The sequence below is a fragment of the Saccostrea echinata genome, unplaced genomic scaffold (genome assembly GCF_033153115.1).
Source record: "Saccostrea echinata isolate AGI-Se365-2 ecotype Australia unplaced genomic scaffold, CSIRO_AGI_Sech_v1 ptg000037l, whole genome shotgun sequence".
Taxonomy (NCBI): domain Eukaryota; kingdom Metazoa; phylum Mollusca; class Bivalvia; order Ostreida; family Ostreidae; genus Saccostrea; species Saccostrea echinata.
In genome coordinates this window covers 1,078,281-1,096,828 of record NW_026889786.1, presented here as the reverse complement: position 1 = coordinate 1,096,828, position 18,548 = coordinate 1,078,281, and the positions used below count along the sequence as shown (strand labels likewise).

Below are 18,548 nucleotides of genomic sequence, written 5' to 3'. Positions count from 1 at the left end.
TGCTTGTATCATGTCATTGTGTGTGAATAGTTCTATTGAATTCTCCTGATATTGACAGCAACAAGAGATTTGGTTTCCATAGAAATAAAAGAAATCTATTAGCAAGCAGATGAGACAAAAAATAGTTGGAAGCCAGTCTGTAACAAAAGCTGTAATGGCAGCATGCTACCCTTTTATGCCTCGATCACAAATCAAACTGTGCATGTGACATGAGCAAACATTTTAACTTTAGACTTTTAAAGCTTCACATTAATAATACACTGAATTTGAAACATTTTTTTTATTATGTATAATCTATATGAACTTATTTTCTTATTTATATTATAGGCTTAAAGCTGAATAAAAAATATATAATGTGAGTAGATTTTTTTTAAATATCTACAAAGCAGCACTTTAAAAGTTATTTTTCCATTTAAACTATCTGCAAGCAATATGAAGACTTTTTTAATGTGAGAAAAGTTTTCAAGATTGAGAACATCTCACAAACTTAATTTTTCCAGCATCTGGTTAAACTATGTATATAATGTACAAGCTAGTATATAAATTTCCCTTTTTTTCATGCATACAATTAAATTCCATTTATAAAAGCTCTACTATTCAATGCATTATGAATATTCTGATACATACACCATGTACATGCATATATGTCAAGCTAATTATATTTGATTAATTACCCTCCCCCAAACTCTGGCAGATGGAGATATGGTTCTTGTTAGACAGATGGTCAAGGTCCTCAGTTTTCACAAGCCCCACAATGACCCTTAAGGCTTGAGATGAAACATTAATTATGCACTCTCAGATGCATTAGAAATGAACTGAAGACTTACTCAATAACATTAACTTTCTCATATGTATTATTCTGGTCATGGGTCACAGTTCATGTAAAAATAATAATCTGCATAGCATAGGTAATTAAACAGCAATCTTAAAAGGTTAATTATGAAATATTCTGTATAAACTATGTACTTGCATTCTGTGTTTGTCAGAAACTTCACTTCTAAGGGGGGGGGGGGGGGATATTGTTATTACCGCATCAGCACATAACATAGTAATCAGTGAACAATTATTAGCCTTAGAGAAGAACAAAATGTCTATAACAATAAAGTCATAACCCCACCCCATCCCCCCAAAACACACACAAACAAAACTTCCGAAATCTTTTCTAAAAAATATTATTTCAATGCAAATATACACAGTCTATAGTGAGTACAACTAAACTCTAGTAAGATAACACTTAGATATGACACCAAACAATTTAAATTTTTTTAATAAATATTTTTTTATAAATTTCACTAGGGCAAGCAAATGTCCCTTTCTGAATCATGTCTGAAATAGTTTCATTCTGTCCTAAAAGTTTCAAATTACTTTTTAGTGCAGCAATACCCATTAAATCTGAACACCAGTAACTATTCTATAAATGGAACATATATACATTCCATTTCTGGATAAACAGCAAATATTATAAGGCTGATTGTGAATGATTGATGTGCCCATTAATTACCATCTCTGTTTGCTAATCCCTCCAGAGAAGAACAAGGCATACAAAACACTTACGGAACAAATAACAACCTAAAGACACTTTTCCTGATCCGGACAATATCCACGGAATTACTGGAACAATCCAAAGGATCTTCCAGAGAGGCATTAGCTATTTATTATGCAGGAATGATGGCATTTGCACAGTTTTTTCCTCTTCAGTGTATCGATTAGGCCTGGGTTAATAATCCCTTTGTCAGACTCACACACACAGACTTGGTAAGACAACAATCTTCTAAATCATGGATGAATTCAATCCTTAACACCTCATTTCCATGACCAGAAACAAACTAGATTAATGTGTTTGACATCAGATGCAAGTTTTTTTTTTGTTCGCATGTTCATGTATTGATACTTTGTAATGTGCCTTTTGTCTGGGAATAGGAGGCATGACTCAGAAGTTCCCCATTAAATAAATTACAAGAATTTTTTCCCAAACAAATTTTAATTTCTTTTGAATATTACACTCTATTATGTGTATTCTATGAAGTACAAACTCTGCAACTCATTAATAAAATATCCACTCACTGAAAAAAAAAAGATCTTGGATTTATGGTGACACTTTCTTGTCACAAATTTCAGGTATTATTTCTTGCATTATATACATCCTTCAGCCTAAAGCATGGTATCTGTTAATTAAATGTATACTTTACTTCTACTCTTGTTCATTTGTGTACTTTTCAACAGTTACAAAAAAGCTAAATATGTGAAACATGGTTATATATAGAATTATGCCCCTTTATCATATACCATGGAGTAGAAACTTTCACATCCCAAGTCCACAGATATAAAGAGTAAAATTACAAAATATTTAAAACTAAAGGATACCATGCTTTAGGTTGGGGAGTACATCTAATGAGAGAAATGCTTGTGACAAAAAATGTTGCTGTATTAAACATATAATAATAAAAGAGGATTTTTAAAAAAAGATTTTTTTTCAGTGGATGGATCTATAGCTCTCTGGTATGTCTTTCTGTATTTTATTTCCCAGAAAACAGTTCCACAGCTATCAAAGTATACTTGGTATCACAATAACTTAAACCAAAATTAAAATAAAACAAATCAACCCAATGAAATGATCTATAATTATAGACAATACTTGTTTTGCCTCATAAAATAGTTATATGTCATTTATAGTGATCCAATATCTTAGGTTGTTTGCCCTTAAGAATTAGTGGAGAATGTCAATACTATGAGAAAGCTGAATTTTGTGTGAAAGTTAACATTTTTCAACAGATGCAATGCTTACATGCCATGTATATTTACTTAAAAACTTCATTCACTAATGTTACACATCTGGACTGGATTCAATATTTCGCCATCTTTATCTATACTGAATTTTTGTATATTTGAAATGTTTCAGCTATTGCAATATTGTCTGACCCTTGCCTGACCGGTTGTTAGTCTTTAATATTTTATGATCAGCAGCACCATTATCAAAACTCTATGCTGAAATTCAATAACTAAGGAAAGCTTAATTGTGTATATAGAGAAAATTCCGATAATTATCCCTGACATTACAGCATCATTACTTGTTTCATTCTGTCCTCTGTATCTCGACTTCCTTAACATTTACACATATAAAAGACAACATATCTCCGACATCATCAGGAAGGTAATGTTATCACTCTGACTCCAGCAAAATAAAAACTTAACCGATAAGATGGCACCAACAACAAGAATCAGTGGAAAAGTAAGAAAAATAAATTATTATTGAAGGTGGATATAAATTTCTCTGGTTTCATCAATGTTGTGATTTGTGATAATTCTCAGTATGATGGCAGTCTCTTTCATGTCTCTGCATTCCATCTCTCACTTAATTGTGAACAATGTCTGTCATTCATCCCCTTCCTTTCTCAATGTGAACAATTTCTGTCATTTATTTATTTATACCCAAGCAATATTCTAAGTACTAGTACCTCATGAACTTACTGATAAATAACAAACATCATTAAGATTTCATGAATATGTGCCACATACCTGAACAAAGTGCATTTTTATGCTTCAATAATTATTGAATTACTTAATTTGCACTGAATTATCTCCCCTTTTTCATCACTTGTTCCTACTTTACTGTCCATTAAAACCAAACCATGTACTACTTTGACCCTGGAATGCTATAAGAATTTCATGGATATGCCAATCAACAAAGCACATCTTTATGATTAAATATATTGAATTGCCTAATTGGCTCTGGAATTATCTCCCCTTGTCTGTATTTACTGTCCATTAAACCAAACCATCTCCTCCTAGCTACAATTTTACTGAACATGAGACAGACAAGATCTTTTAAAATACTGAGAACATTATGTGTTGTAAATGGAAAACAAAATTTCACTTGATATATCATTCTCCCTTGATTCAGGGGAAGAAAACCTCTGAACTTGATAATTTTAAAAATGATGTTTATAAGAAAGCACTCAAACTAAAAAAGATCTTTCAACTGGTTCAACAAGAAAACCCTTAAATCTACAACTTTAGAACTCCACTGAATGGCAGTGTTTGATATATAATAATATATATATAAACTGCCACAGGGCTTTGACTGCATTGGTCAATTTACTGCAAGGAGACATACTGCATTCATGGATTTCATAAGAGACAGAGTAAAATCAATATATGATATCATACACATATCTCATTACCTTAAACCGATAATTAAATCCTGTTCAATGTTGTATAATCACAAAAGAATTTCTGTTCTGCAGCTTTTCAATGACTAGTAACAATTTCTTCTGGGATCAGCATATCTAAGTCTACAATGATAAGAAAAAAAGTTGAGATATTATTAAAATAAACAATACAAGAACATGAAACAAACATTGTGATGAAATGGTGAATTCTGGCCAGATTGTTCATGTTCCCTGAGAAATAATTGTTCCCATCAGAAACTCCCTTAATTCTGGAGCTTCTCTTGACAGATTCAGTCTACAAACAAAGACACATATAGTCACATCATCATTCAATTCTAGCGTTTTATCACTAATCATGTTAAAGCCTTCCACGATGCCGCTCTAACAAGACATTATTATTGATTCCCTTAAAAGAGAGGAAACGAGAAGAAATTAGGAACATTACTCCATTACTGCTTTATAAATCCCTCAAATTCTTTTCTTCGATGTTGAGAATTCATTAGGAAAGTCCTTAAATCCTGAAATTCTCTGGAAAAAGTTAACTTTTCTATGTGTCATGCGTAAGTTAATAATCACGACTGTTAGAATTTTTTCTCGTTTGCCTCTAGCTCTCCATACACAAATCAATAAACTTGGTATTCTTTTGTTTCCGACTGATGTTGTTTTTGCAGCAAATACAAGGGATTCAGAAACGGTGAATAGATTTATAATGGAAGTTAATTGATACCCTATATTACCTTCAAATCAAGCCCCTGGCAAGAAATCAATGAAAGAACTTAGTTACTGAAGACGGTTTATTCCCGTTTTGTGTCAACACCATTCTGTGTTTTAAGCTTTTGGTATGCTCACTGTATCAACTATATGTCAAAGTTATGGAACAAAGTTATTTCAAAGCAAATCCAACATCTAAAACTGCGACAAGTACTAGTAAAAAATATCCTCTCAACAGGAAGTCTTAGGGGATCTAACCATAATAATAAGCCTATTCAAATTATTTAAATTAATTTCATTTCAATGTGCTACTAATTAAAAATTCAGAAAGATGAACTGCTTAATAATTTATAACAGATTAAAATTTATTGCACCGTATCTCCTTTCTAAATGTACTAGGAGTTAAAAAAATACTGGAATACAAAATATTTTCATTCCATGTTTTTCTGTAAAGGTCTGAATCTTTATAAATATTTTATCTAATACATATTGACATTCTGGAGTAAATAAAACACCAAGCTCTCTGATTCTGTAAGCTTTTTAAAAGTCTATAACATTATATAATGTGTAAGTTTGGTGAATGTTATCTGTGACATCTTTTCATTACATCTATCAATGAGACAATCTGACATCAAGAAAAGATCTGTAGTATTGGGGTTGGAAGAGAAAATTTCAACAAAAAGAAACATTAAATCCAAACAAATACTCTTTAAATGATCCCATTTTTAGAACTGGTGTACATCTGTCCATATCTATCACTTCTACAATTCAACTGACTTTCAAGATTTTTCCCCAACTTTGATATTTTTGAAAACCAGCTTTTATTAAATCCACGAGTTTTGTGACCTTTTTTAATTGCAAATACTTCTCTTCACAACCATTTAATCTGGATGCTTGAGTCCCCAAGCAAATCATCAACATCAATGAAGCATCTTGATTCTCAAAACAGACACTTTATAATTTGTAGATATGTTAATTCTGTTCCCCTAAAATTTTGTCTTAAAGGAGAGGTGTCCAGATTACTGGTTTCCGGATTAACAAGGCTCCACTGTACATGTACAAACCAATTCTCTATCAAATCATAATCTTGAATGTTCTCATTTCCAGCCAAACAATGAATTTTACGCACCTGTTCTTTTAAATATTATCCACAATAGAAAGGTTTAAGGTTCACTGACCCCCCTAATAAGAGAGGTAACTCTCAATATGACAAATGATTCTTACTTTTTGTAACAGAGTGAACAAAGGGATGAAGAACCTAAAAAAACAAAAAACCAAGTATTTTGTGGAAGAGTCTTCACACTTCAGAAGAGATGGAACTTCGTTAGCCTTAAAAAGCAACAAAATCCAACCTTTGGTATTGATTTGGCTTGACTTTTCCCACCATGCTCAACATCTTGGCCAAGAAATTTCAATAACCCCCTACACTTTAAATCATTTCATGATCTGTCTCTACCTTTTCGCAATAATGTTAACAAACATTTGCGCAGCTAATACCAAAATACCTGATTTTCAAAATCTCTGTCAATATTATGGAGTTGATAACATCTTTATCCCTCTTCAGAATGAAGTGTCAATGACATGCAATCACCGATTCATAACCCATTTCACACATATTTCAGTTGCTGTAATAAGATCTTCATGTATTGATTACACAGAGAGAAAATTAAAATATTTTCCCCGAGTTATTGCATCTGTCGTTATGAAAGACATGACAATTTTTCTGACCAAATAAAAGCACTGATTAATTAATAAAATGTATTTTTACATCCCTAGTATAATTTTTCATTCACATCAAGACCAGCTGTAAGTGAGGTGCTAAAGTTAGACATGTGTCTATGGATTTAGGCCAATCAATAAGGGATCTTTGCCTACTACAAAACTTGGATGTAGGATTTCATTCCAAATTTTTGACCCATGAATCTCAGTTGCAAAATCCAAGCACATATGCTGGATCCCCTCCCCCTTTTACATTAAAGTTTTAATTGGTAACTCTTGGCAGGATTTAAACTCAGATATGATAAGAAAATTTGCTTTGATACAGCTAGAGCTGAAACAACAAACAGTTTGTCCAGGAATAATGATGTTCTCTTGAAGGTTTTGGCCCTACCCCACCACAGGAGTGCAGGGACCATGAGATTAATTTTGTTGTCTTTCTTCCCATAAAGAAGCTACATATCAATTTTGGTTCAATTCAGTCAATTAGTTTCAGGAAACTAATCAGGAAACTAATAATCCCAGGGAAAAAAAGCTGGAAAATTGGTGCATGTCAGATGCAACAACACCAATGGACACAAACACCAAAAGGTCATCTGTGTGATTCAGATGATCTTAAAAAGGTTCAAGAGAGACAAAAAGAGAGAGAATAACTGACAATTAGAAAGAAAACAAGGGCACTGCAAAGTGGAGTATCCTCTTGCAAAAGGGCACATCAATCCCGATATAAATTATTTCATATGTAACTTATGTTACACCTGCACTCACTCACTCACCCACACACAAGTGCATTACTATATCCCCTCCAACTTCACTGTGAGGGGATAAAAAATGTATGCAAACATGAAATAGGACAGAAATGATACAGGTGCCAAAAAGTACTCCTCAATCCAAATTGTAAGATATTAATGACAGAGAAATCCTTTATACTCCATGTCAAGCAGCTTATAGAGCATTATCAAAGGTGCTTTTAGAATTATCATCAAAATTAGATAAAATTTCCTGGTCCACAGAACCTTCAATTGCTACATACCAACTAGAGCAATCAGTCTCATCCAGATTGTGTGACCAAAAGATCCAGGTTCCAGCACCCGGTGTTTGCTAATGGTTACGGCTTTCAAAAAGAGCACTGGATTAAACTAATAAATGTTTGGTAAGATTTGTGTTCCAACAATTATAATAATGGACACCAATAAAAAGGCCTGGGTAAACATTATTGACTGCTCGAGTCTGGAGAGGGTCTCTCATTTGCAGGACTTTGATGCTTTTTAGATATTGGTTTTTTGATCAATTTTTCATGTCCCTGGAATCGACTGATCTTACATTCTAGTTTATTCTACCTTGATGAGATTGATTGCTAATTAACAATCAATGGCTGCACCAGGTGACATGGTTTACCTCAATGTTCAGAACTTTTAATTCCATTTTATTGATGAATGACAAATATTTAGATGAAAAGGTCTTTTGAAGGTTTGGTTTCATTTGATTTCTGTATTTGCTGGCCTCTTAATTTCTGTGTCTACATGCAGTTTTAATTTGACTTTTCTATATGTGGGTACTTTGAATAAAAGGTTCTTTGACAATCTGCTTGCAAACTCAGCAATTAACAGATCCGGATACAGTTAAATTAATTCTAAATTCAAAATTGGGGTCAAAAAGCATTTTTTTTTTTAAATATGAAAAAAAGAGACATTAGTATTTCTTGAAAGTTTTTTGTAATAAAAAAAATTCCTTTTGTGAATGTGAAACAAAAAGTAAACTGGTGACCTGAAATTTTGATCTTTCACCATACTCACTTGATGTAAGAGATTCAATGAATCACCCTACCTTTTATGTTCTATATAAATTCAAATATGCTCATTTCAAAGACATGTTAGAACACTTTAATAATCTTACTGACATTTATGCATTTATTCCTCATTATATTCTGAATGTCATCTGGCAATAAAAGAATATTACATTGCACAATTAAGTACCACCTTTATCATGAGATAAAACTGAGCAAATTTTCTCTTCAGCCTGCCATGAATCATTTGATAGACCATCATAGCACAATAGTATTACTATCAGTATCATATTGGCAAACAAGCATATGCTTTTTAATTTTCTAAAAGAGTCATAAATCAAAGTTTATAGTGACAGATCTGCCAATACCAAAAAACAACGACAATATACAGGAAGTAATACTTGGTAAAACCGTAATACCGGCAAATTAACTTAATCACCGTCAGATAATGCTTTCAACATTTATTTGGAATTTTTTAGGCATAAGAATGGTAAGAAAAATATCTTAGAATCTCCATCAAATGTTAAAATTTTACCTCGTTAGTTAGTTCATCGTTGTAATGTAACAAATAATTCCATGATATAATAGGAAAGCTTATTACCAAGACTATGACCTACATATCAAGGGGGGGAAAACTGCAATAAGCAATTTTGAGATATTATATTCTGCTGCATCCAAAAATTTCAACATTAAATTCATCAAGATATGGAATTTTCTGCATAATTACATCCTGTGATGAAATAGACAATGATGGATATGTGTTTTAGAAGGCAATGGAGAATATGATACAAAATAATCAGAGAAATGGATGGTTTTTAGTCCAAAAAATGAATGTCTCCTTAATCCCCAATCAATCTTCCATTTAATGACCTTGACTTTGAGAATGATACCATGTCAAGGTTCATGAGGAGGATATACTTAAAGTTGAAATTAATTCCATTCAAATTATGACTCTGAAAAATTTTATTAAGACAGCTAGATATCAGTGCCAAAAACAAGCCATATCATAATGAATTAATGTTCATTTTTTACATTTTCAGAAATCTTTTGCTTATTCCCTATTTAGGAAAGAGACATTACCCTGGCCTGTAAAACTCCTGATCATTAAATTTACTGAAACATGTCAATGATTTGTTACCAAATGCATCTAAAATGGCCAACTTTTATTTGTGTGAAAGAAATATCCACAAGTTTTGCAACCTTCTTTTACTTTCAAACATTTCACTTTTATTACGAATATTTCTTGCCAAGAACTAATTATTACATAGTGGGTTTTTGCTGAATGTTTCCTCTGCAGTTGCGAAAAATTAGCAGTCCCTGATGGATTTCAAACTAACAAAATGGGAATGAAAGATGACACAAATAATAGTTGGTTTACAGTAACTTGGGTATTTTGTTTTCAGAGATTTACAATTTTCTGAAACATTAATTAGATGTAAGCTTCATATTAATATATGAAAAAAAAAAAAAAGAATATCACAATATTAACCATTTTAAGAGTATCTCTCTGTGCATATAAAGCTACTTCCATATGAAGATCAAACATAACATAAGTGTGTGATGATTTTTCTTTTTCTTTTTTTTTTAATTTCATGGAAAAATGAAAATTGTACAAGGGAAATAACTATTCTCTTTAGAGAAGTGGACAGGCTTTCGCCTACATCCTAATCAAAAATAAAGCAGAAAAAAAAATTTAAAAGGAGACAACTCTTTTCATTTTCCTGCTGGGGATAAGATAATTCTGACCAAATTGTTTTATAAAATTAAGAAAAGCTTTCCTTAGGCATTCATATCTTGAAAGACCATCAGTTAACTATCTTCATTATTTCATTGTTAGCCAAAGGTCTAAAAATTTATAAAATCTTCAACCCCAGAAAGTCTGAAATATCTAAAGCAGGATCAGGGCTTATTCAAGGACAAAGATTAACTTCTAATGTTCCTGTGTTTATGTGGCCATTCAGTATTGTTGCAACCAGTAAGATAACTGAGTCGGAATTGAGAGGTAATTGTAGCCAGGCTAAAATGTTTGCCCATAAAGTGTCATTTTTATCCCCCTGTGTATAGAACAATTCTGAAACAAATCAATAAAATGCTTTTCTTTTAGTATGCGCATGATCTATGTATTGTGATCCCTACAGTTTTCAATTATGCCTTCTCCATAGCTAATATGATTCAACATGCTAATGCCATTTACATAGAAAACAACATGTTCTTCCTTCACAGCTCATTGGAAACTTGTCTCCAAGCTGCCTGTTGGGGCTTCCACTTCTCTAGATTCTGTTGAGAGTCAAAACCAGATTAAACCATTGGAGCAAGAGTTCACACCAAATATCTCAAATAGAGTTTTCATGTTATAAAATCTCAAACATTCCTGCTTACAGCTTCAAAAGATTCTCTGCTGAGAGATCAGGCATTTTTCATTGTCACTTTGTCAGCAAGTGAAGAAAAATTAAGTGTTTTTTGATATTGTAATAACAGAAAAATCATACACCAGTAAAATAAACTATCTATCAATCCATAAAGAAAATACCTAATGCCATTTGATTATGGAAATGGTTCAAAATTTTCTGAAGCCATGCCTTAGGTGAAGACAGCAAGCTAGTCTATCTCTACGAATTTCAAAAATATTCTGTCTTATAACAGTTCTAGGTACTGCTGATCTGCCAATCACTAAATTTTTCACAACACTTTATTTCAAGAGATAGTTATTTAGTATAAATTATAAGTGAGACAAAAATTTAACTTATTTTAGTTTTTGTTTTAAAAAACCTTTAGTTAATACAAATTTACATGCGAGTCTTACGTTCAAAAATAAAGTTCTCGCAAATAAAAGGTGATTTACAGTATTTTCACTACCTCAGTTTTCACAATTAATTAATACAAGTTAAAGCATCTGCTCTAGTCGCGGAGTAAGGAGTTGATCCTTACATCCCGGGTTTCAATCTCAATGTGGGTCGTGGAGACCGGTCCTTCAGATGAGACCATATAAACCAAGGTCCCGTGTCGCAGTAGGTGCTAGCACGAAAAAGATCCCTCACTGCTCAATGGCCCTGAGTGCTGAGTATAGGTCAAAATTTGCAGCTCTCCACCAGCAAGTGGTGGCAACTCCATATGAGTGAAAAATTCTCGAGAGGGACGTTAAACAACAACAAAAAAACAAACACAACAAATACCAATATATTTGTCAAAGGTTACGTACATCTGTTTTTCTATTGTTCAATCTATACTTGATGTTGGGAGAGGATGCAGTACTGCATACCTTACTGCCTAGCATTACCAAATGTCACAAGGTTTCAATTTCGCCTAATATTATGAAGTTTGAAGAGTCATTTCATGCAGTCAAGACTTGAACTTTATCCTTAGCATTTGAAAAGTGCCACTTAGTGGCAAATTATCGTCCAATTATTTCCTAGTCGGGATGTATGCTGAAACGTTAGATAATTGTTTAGAAATGGAAAGGAAATAGTTACATGTAACTGTTCAGTGTTATAATAAATACACAGAATCCTTGAAATACAAATTCTTTATGCAGTACTTAATTGCCATATACCATCAAAAAACTTTAGGAAACAAAATACATTAATAATTAATGTCTTTTTTCCATTATCATGGATATTATTGACGTAATTTGATTAAATTCATAAAGAATACACCGTAACTACAATTTTCTGTCACTTGCTGCAATATAGGCAGAACCATTTAATTAACATCAGTTCATAAGTTATGTTGACGAGGAACCCAAAACATTTTCTGGCAGTGTTCGAGTAATGTAAAACAGATACAAGTTTTTGACATTATATAGAATTATCTTGACTAGAGATTCCACTCTGTATAATCTGCATTATATTACAATACATTGGTAAGTAGTTTGCGTAGCATAATTTGTTAATTGAATGTTTGTTTTTGCATAACATGCACCACGCCAAAATAAGCTAAAGGATCATTACTTCTAAATTACCTAGAAAAAAAATATATACATCGCTAACACGCACAAAAAAATCCCAATCACAACTCTTCGAACCTCAGTTCCAAAGATGAAACACAGCACAGGCTCCGGACCAGATAACTTGTGAAGCTAAACACAATCCCTCAAAAAAATGTTAAATGAAAAGATCAAGGACCACACATCCTTACCAATGAGGCTTCAGAAACCTATGGAATTACAAACGCAGACAAAACATAAAAGAGATTTTCCTCATGAAGGCATTATGATAATTTAGGATGACAATGAAATTCAAAGCAGATGGTCATGAAAATTAAATTGTGTCATTGAGTTTGGCGACAGTCATATATTGTCTCACAATATCAATTTTTTTCCCCTTTCCATCTTGAAACACTTCATATTGTTTAAACATTACTTTGATCACATGAATAATTCTATAAGATCAGACTTCAAAAGTTGAATTACTGTGGGGAAAAAAATCACTAATTACCCAGTTAACCTATTAAACAATAGTTCCTTTCCATGTATTGCCTAATTAATGGTTTATCCTCTACACCTACAGCATTGCATTACTGGTCTTTACCAGAATTATGGCACATTCCGATGCCTACCTATTTCAGTCATAAATGTGAATAATTGATTCATTTCTTCATTGAGCTGATTCATGTTCAATGATAATGGTAGATTACTTCAGAATCTAGTTCATTTTTACTGGAATTAACCAAATGCTTCATTTGGAAACAATTACATTATATATTCACAAAAAAGATTATGTATATCTACTATCTATATACCGGTAGACAACCCAGGATTTTTTTATTGAAGTATTCTTAAATAAACCTATTCTCTTTATTTATCTGATGTCTTGTGAAAGCCTTACTAAAATGTTGTCCAGGTGGATACAAAATAAAGTAGAAATGACCACTCCCTCCACTTCATCTATCTGTTATAGTAGTGCAAGGCACAGTAGAATCATTACAAACCTTTCTAAAGTCCAAAATGATGAAAAAAAGGATCATTTTGTTTAAAAAAAAAAAAATCAGATGTACAATAGTATGTGCACATGCCAATTTGAAAGTAAATTCTTTCACTTCAAAATATAAATTACATTTTTAAATATGTATGTATAGTAATTAAGTTACTGAAAAATGTAGAATGAACAAATTCCTTAGAAAAAAAACTGTTCTGAAAGTTATACAAAGGTATATTTGTTTGAGCCTAAGATGGAAAAGTAAGACTGTAGCAGCAATTTTAGGCTTTTCAGGGAAACTCAATCTACTTCAATGAAAAAACGGTCAGAAAAATCAATATTTAGTATGATGACTCACAGTTAGCAAGTTGTGAATAAGATGCATGGACACTTTTTTAAAAATAATTATTAAAAATGATAAAAAGAATTTCATTATTCAGAAAGTAATCAAAGCAAGATATAATTGCAATTAACTCATTAAATCTCTGCAACCAAAAAATTAACACGATAAAGGAAATGTCAGAGAGATTTGTTATTCTACTCGTTAAATTGTGCAGTTCCATATAATATAGATTTCATTTCATTGATTTCACATCATAAGAGCAGAGCTTTTTAAAAAAAATTCCTAAGCCACAATTCTATCGACTTAAGTTTTTTCCTTTTCTAAATTAAATATATATTATGTAAACATCAAGATTACAATTGCAAACTCAATTCTTGAAAGTTTTCATTAAAAAAGAGGAAAAAGATTATTAAACCAAATGAATTTCAAAATACAATCAAAATGTACACTATATTGATCATAACAAATATCATCTACAGACACTCATCACAAAATCTAGATTCAATTCAAACTAAAATTTATACATTTATAATTTATAATGTAGTATGTTAAAAACTCAAACTTACCAAATGTTCAAAATCTGGCAGAAAATGTTCCAAACTTTAGAGTAAAACCAGACAAAAGAGGGGGAAAAATCAATAGATACTCCTCTGCTAAATAGTGTCCAATTTTTACCATGTAATACAGCTATAAGCATATATATGCAATGGTAAAGAAAAATCAATCAGCAAGCAATGAAATTTTCATAGATTTTCTTTTTTATCTTGAGAAAAAAAAATCCTTCACAGTTTACATATATTTTGCCACCGACTCAAGTACGAGACACTTAAGGCTGCACTCAGAAAAACAATCACAAACAAATTATCCTTAATGATGCTCATGAAAGCAAACAGTCAGGTTTTTACCAAGAATTGCATTGTTTATAAAAACTTGCACAACATATAGCAAAAGTCCTGTTTCACAAGTAAAATTGAAAAATTGGAATATGTCTGTCACTAAGATGAAAATCCAACTGGCTTTAGTGAGATCTGATAGGCTGACTAAGGATTAGCCATATAGTGATGCCCAGCAAAGCTTATTTGAATTGCAGATATCCATGGAGTCAATATTTGCCATCTTTGATCAATACACCATCACCAGCATTCTTTTGACACATGCAAGTGAAGAAGAAAAAAGTTGCAAAAGAAGAATATATTCCCCCCTTTAACTTTTACTGCCTATCTATAACTCCCTCTCTTGTAACACCAGTGCTCGAGGCGTACCTGGCCAACCTATGTCATTTTTTCCAATAACTACAAGACAAAGGAATTTTAACCCAAACCTTCTGTTTTGTGCTGGAAAACCTCAGGCTGCCACTGACTATTGTGAAGCAATATCTGTCTTTGGTGTAATTAGTGAGTCTATAGGAAATCAATTTCCCAGAACGTAAAAGACTGAGTTTTTCTTTATTTAACAGCAGTTCCACTGCTGGGATATTTCCCTATTATGCATGCATGTAGAGTGGGAAGTTTTGCCAGGCAAATTATCAACATAAATGTTCAATATGAGTTATGTGTGACTGTACACAACACACAAGTAATTACAGCAAAATTGAAAGAAGATGGACTGTGTTTCAGAAGCTGACATGCCTTAGCTAACTTCCTCCTCTTTAAATTGGATAGTTACAGGGAATCTGCTGTCATAAAAATGCCATCTCCATACCTTTCTCATAGAGGTTTTAGTGGTTCAATCCATTTTCAGGTAGATAGTAGAGCCTCATTATATCTAGTCCTATCTTATAATTATAACTGTATGTCCTTCATATGTTCAGTGACCTTAAGCACAATCTCAAATGAACTGTTTTCGCATAACCAACCTTTTTGCAAGGTAGTGCAAGTTTATAAATTTACAACCTCTCTCTTTCTTTCTTTCTAAAAAAAACAAAAACATAAGAAAAATGGAAAAGTTCAATTATCAAGGGGAGAATAAGTGCAGGAGTTTCCAGAAATATTTAAGGCTTTCATGTTTCAATCCAAGAGCCTTTTTTTTTTTTAAAATTCATATAACACAAAATATAGAATGATAGTAATTTATCATTGGGCACAGAATTTAATTGATAGCATCATCATTTAATGACCATCAGAAGGTTAAAAACCACACATAAATAAACAATATTCCTCTCATAAAAGAAAAACTGATACCATCAAATTTCTTGACATTAGAATTCACTGAATAAACTATCTGGATTGTGAGCAAAGTGCTTGACTTTCAAGAAGTTCACAAAAGAAGTATAAGTTTTTGGTGTTGTTTATTATGACAACTTCTTATCTGTGGAGTAGAGGGCCAGCGTAGCTGTCAGCACCAATCTCAGGCTCCGTCATGTTCTATCTGACAAGAGTTCCCCCCAATACCCACATGTAAACATGATCTACAATAAAGGTATTTGTGTAAAGCCCCAGCTATAAATATCAAACTCTCTTTTTCTACCACTGCAAAGCCTCTAAGGAAGAAGTTTAACTTGTCTAGTCGTCTAAAAAATAAATAGCATAAACATACAGACTCAACTGTATCAATTTTCTTCCCCAAATTTCTTTTATGCGGCTTACTCCAGCTAATAGTCAACAAATAACTGCGATCTCATCGTGAACCTTAAATACCACTAACTAGTAATTAAAAATAATGAAGATGTTTCTTTTTTAATTAAGTAACTCAGTATCAGACACACATGTGATCCATTGCAGATGTTTTTCAACACCACACAGCTAAATTTCTGATTATTAATTAACGAGAAGATTCTCCATGACATCACTCTTCAAAATCAGACAACCATGAATGACCATGTGCAAAGTATTAATGACATTAAATCTATAGTCTAGAAGATTTAATTACACCAAACTACAGACTGTATAAAGAATATTCAATATCCAATCTACATTTAAACTACATGTACAAACATTTAACAATATTCTACAGACTAATGAATATGGGGGGGGGGGGGGATTCTTTTTCAGTCATAAATATATGAATGAAGAAAATAAGTTACGTAGATCAGGGAATTGATGACCCCTGCTTAACAAAAGAATAAGTGGTGGATGGAAGTGGTGAAACTGAGAGAGGGAGAAAAGAATTGGCCTTGACCTATTACTTTTTGGCCTCAAAATCAAGAGGGTTCTTCCTGAAGATAGAGACACTCATCACTCTACTGCAAAAGCTCACCAGTCCTACATCTACAGTTATCATTTTAAAAAACCATTTTACTCAATATATGAATTTATGACCTTGGCCTTTGACTTCAAAAAGGAGTTTACGCAGAAATATGACACAGAATCATTGTAAAAGCTTAAAGAGAACTGACATTATAAATTTCTGAAATTGCAGATCTTTGACTTTTGACTTCAAAATTAGTAGGGGCCTTCTTTAAGTCATACTAAGTTGTGATATAAAATTTCATTGCAAAAGCTCAAAGAGAACAAGTTTTTATTTAGTAACTATTTCATTTTAGAACTTAATCAGCTTTAACAGACATCATCATTGTTACAGAGAGACTGATGGACAGACCCAAATTAATATCCCACAGCTTTCAGCAAAAGTGGGGAACAAAAAGTGGTTTCATACAAAGAAAGAATTTCTCTAAGACCATTTCATCACAGAGTTAGAAGAACAATAGCAGTCAATTCTAACTTAATGAAAACCAATTTCTTTGTTAAATAGGTTTTTTTTCTTTCCCAAACAAGCTACATACTTTGACATCTCTGGCTAAAACTGTGATAAACCATCCAAATAATAAACTAGTACAATTAAACCATCAAAATGTCGGAACCCTCTTGGAGAACTAGCCAAAACATAACTCCTAGAACAATAATGTTCTTGAGAAAGCCGAGTACACCCTGTTGATAATGAACACTTTCCTATTATTTTCTGCATGTTCTTTGGATGTGAATCTTTCACCACTTCTGGTTGCTAATAAATCACTATCTTACTTGCTAACAGCTACTGCTATGGGCTGAAGTAAGACTGCGGAAAGACGGGTGTTGTGTTAATTCCCAATTTAAAATTAGAACAGTTTGTTTAAAAATTTTACATAGTAAAAATGTCTAAAATTGTAAACATACACCAGTTAAGTAGGCAGTGATGATGTCATTATAAACTTAATTAACAAAAGAAATAAAATTGATGGAGAAAATCTAACATACATTCTTTTTTATTTGCTTCTTAATAAAATCTAATGCACACATGTTCAACATACCGGTAAGTAAAAAGTATTTTAATAAGAGCACTGGATTAGCTTTGACTAACAATACATTTGTATGTTCCATATAATACAGCAGTATTCCAATAACAGTACAGTACTTCCTGTTACTCTAATATAAGTATAATGTTAGGTCGACATGTAACCCTGCCAAACCAAATACATAAGGAGTATGTATTGGTATGTGGTAAGAAAACAATGGCCAAACCTGAAGAATTACATTGTTCCTTATTCAAATGGAAAATCTCTTATGACCTTTTCCTGATTCTTAATATATAGCTGTATTTGAGAATGCAAATTTTCTTCAGTTGAAATTCTAAGAATATTCTCATTGCATAAGCTTATGACAATGCAGTGGGTGTTCTTTGAGGCAATTAAACACCTATCATGACATCAGATTGTTTCATTCCAAAGGTCTGTGATTATGAACATTTCATTCCTTGCAGATGGAATGAATATGATATACATTTTGAACATTTTTGCTTCTATAACCTTGGGGTTATAAACCATTCCTTCACCTAATTAGCAAATTCTGTTAAATTCTGTTTAATATGAGCAAAGAATGGATTATTTTCTAATTTATAGTTTGCAAACAACTAGTCCAGTGTTGTTCATTTGATAAATATCCAATCCAATTATACTGAATAAATTTAATAAAATAAACTGGCATTTTATATGGTTC

The 18,548-nt window shown here is 32.2% G+C and overlaps 1 protein-coding gene across 1 annotated transcript in view; it reads right to left on the bottom strand.

Annotated features, from left to right (window-relative positions):
* Positions 1–14,498, bottom strand: part of LOC133200151 (tyrosine-protein phosphatase Lar-like) — an 84,077-nt gene extending 69,579 nt beyond the window's left edge. The window contains exons 1-2 of the mRNA XM_061335909.1: positions 14,205–14,498; positions 4,182–4,292 (exon numbers count right to left, since the gene is read on the bottom strand). The gene's annotated coding sequence lies outside the window, so the exon portion shown is untranslated. The remainder of the gene's footprint in view (positions 1–4,181; positions 4,293–14,204) is intronic.
* Positions 14,499–18,548: the final 4,050 nt, after the last annotated feature.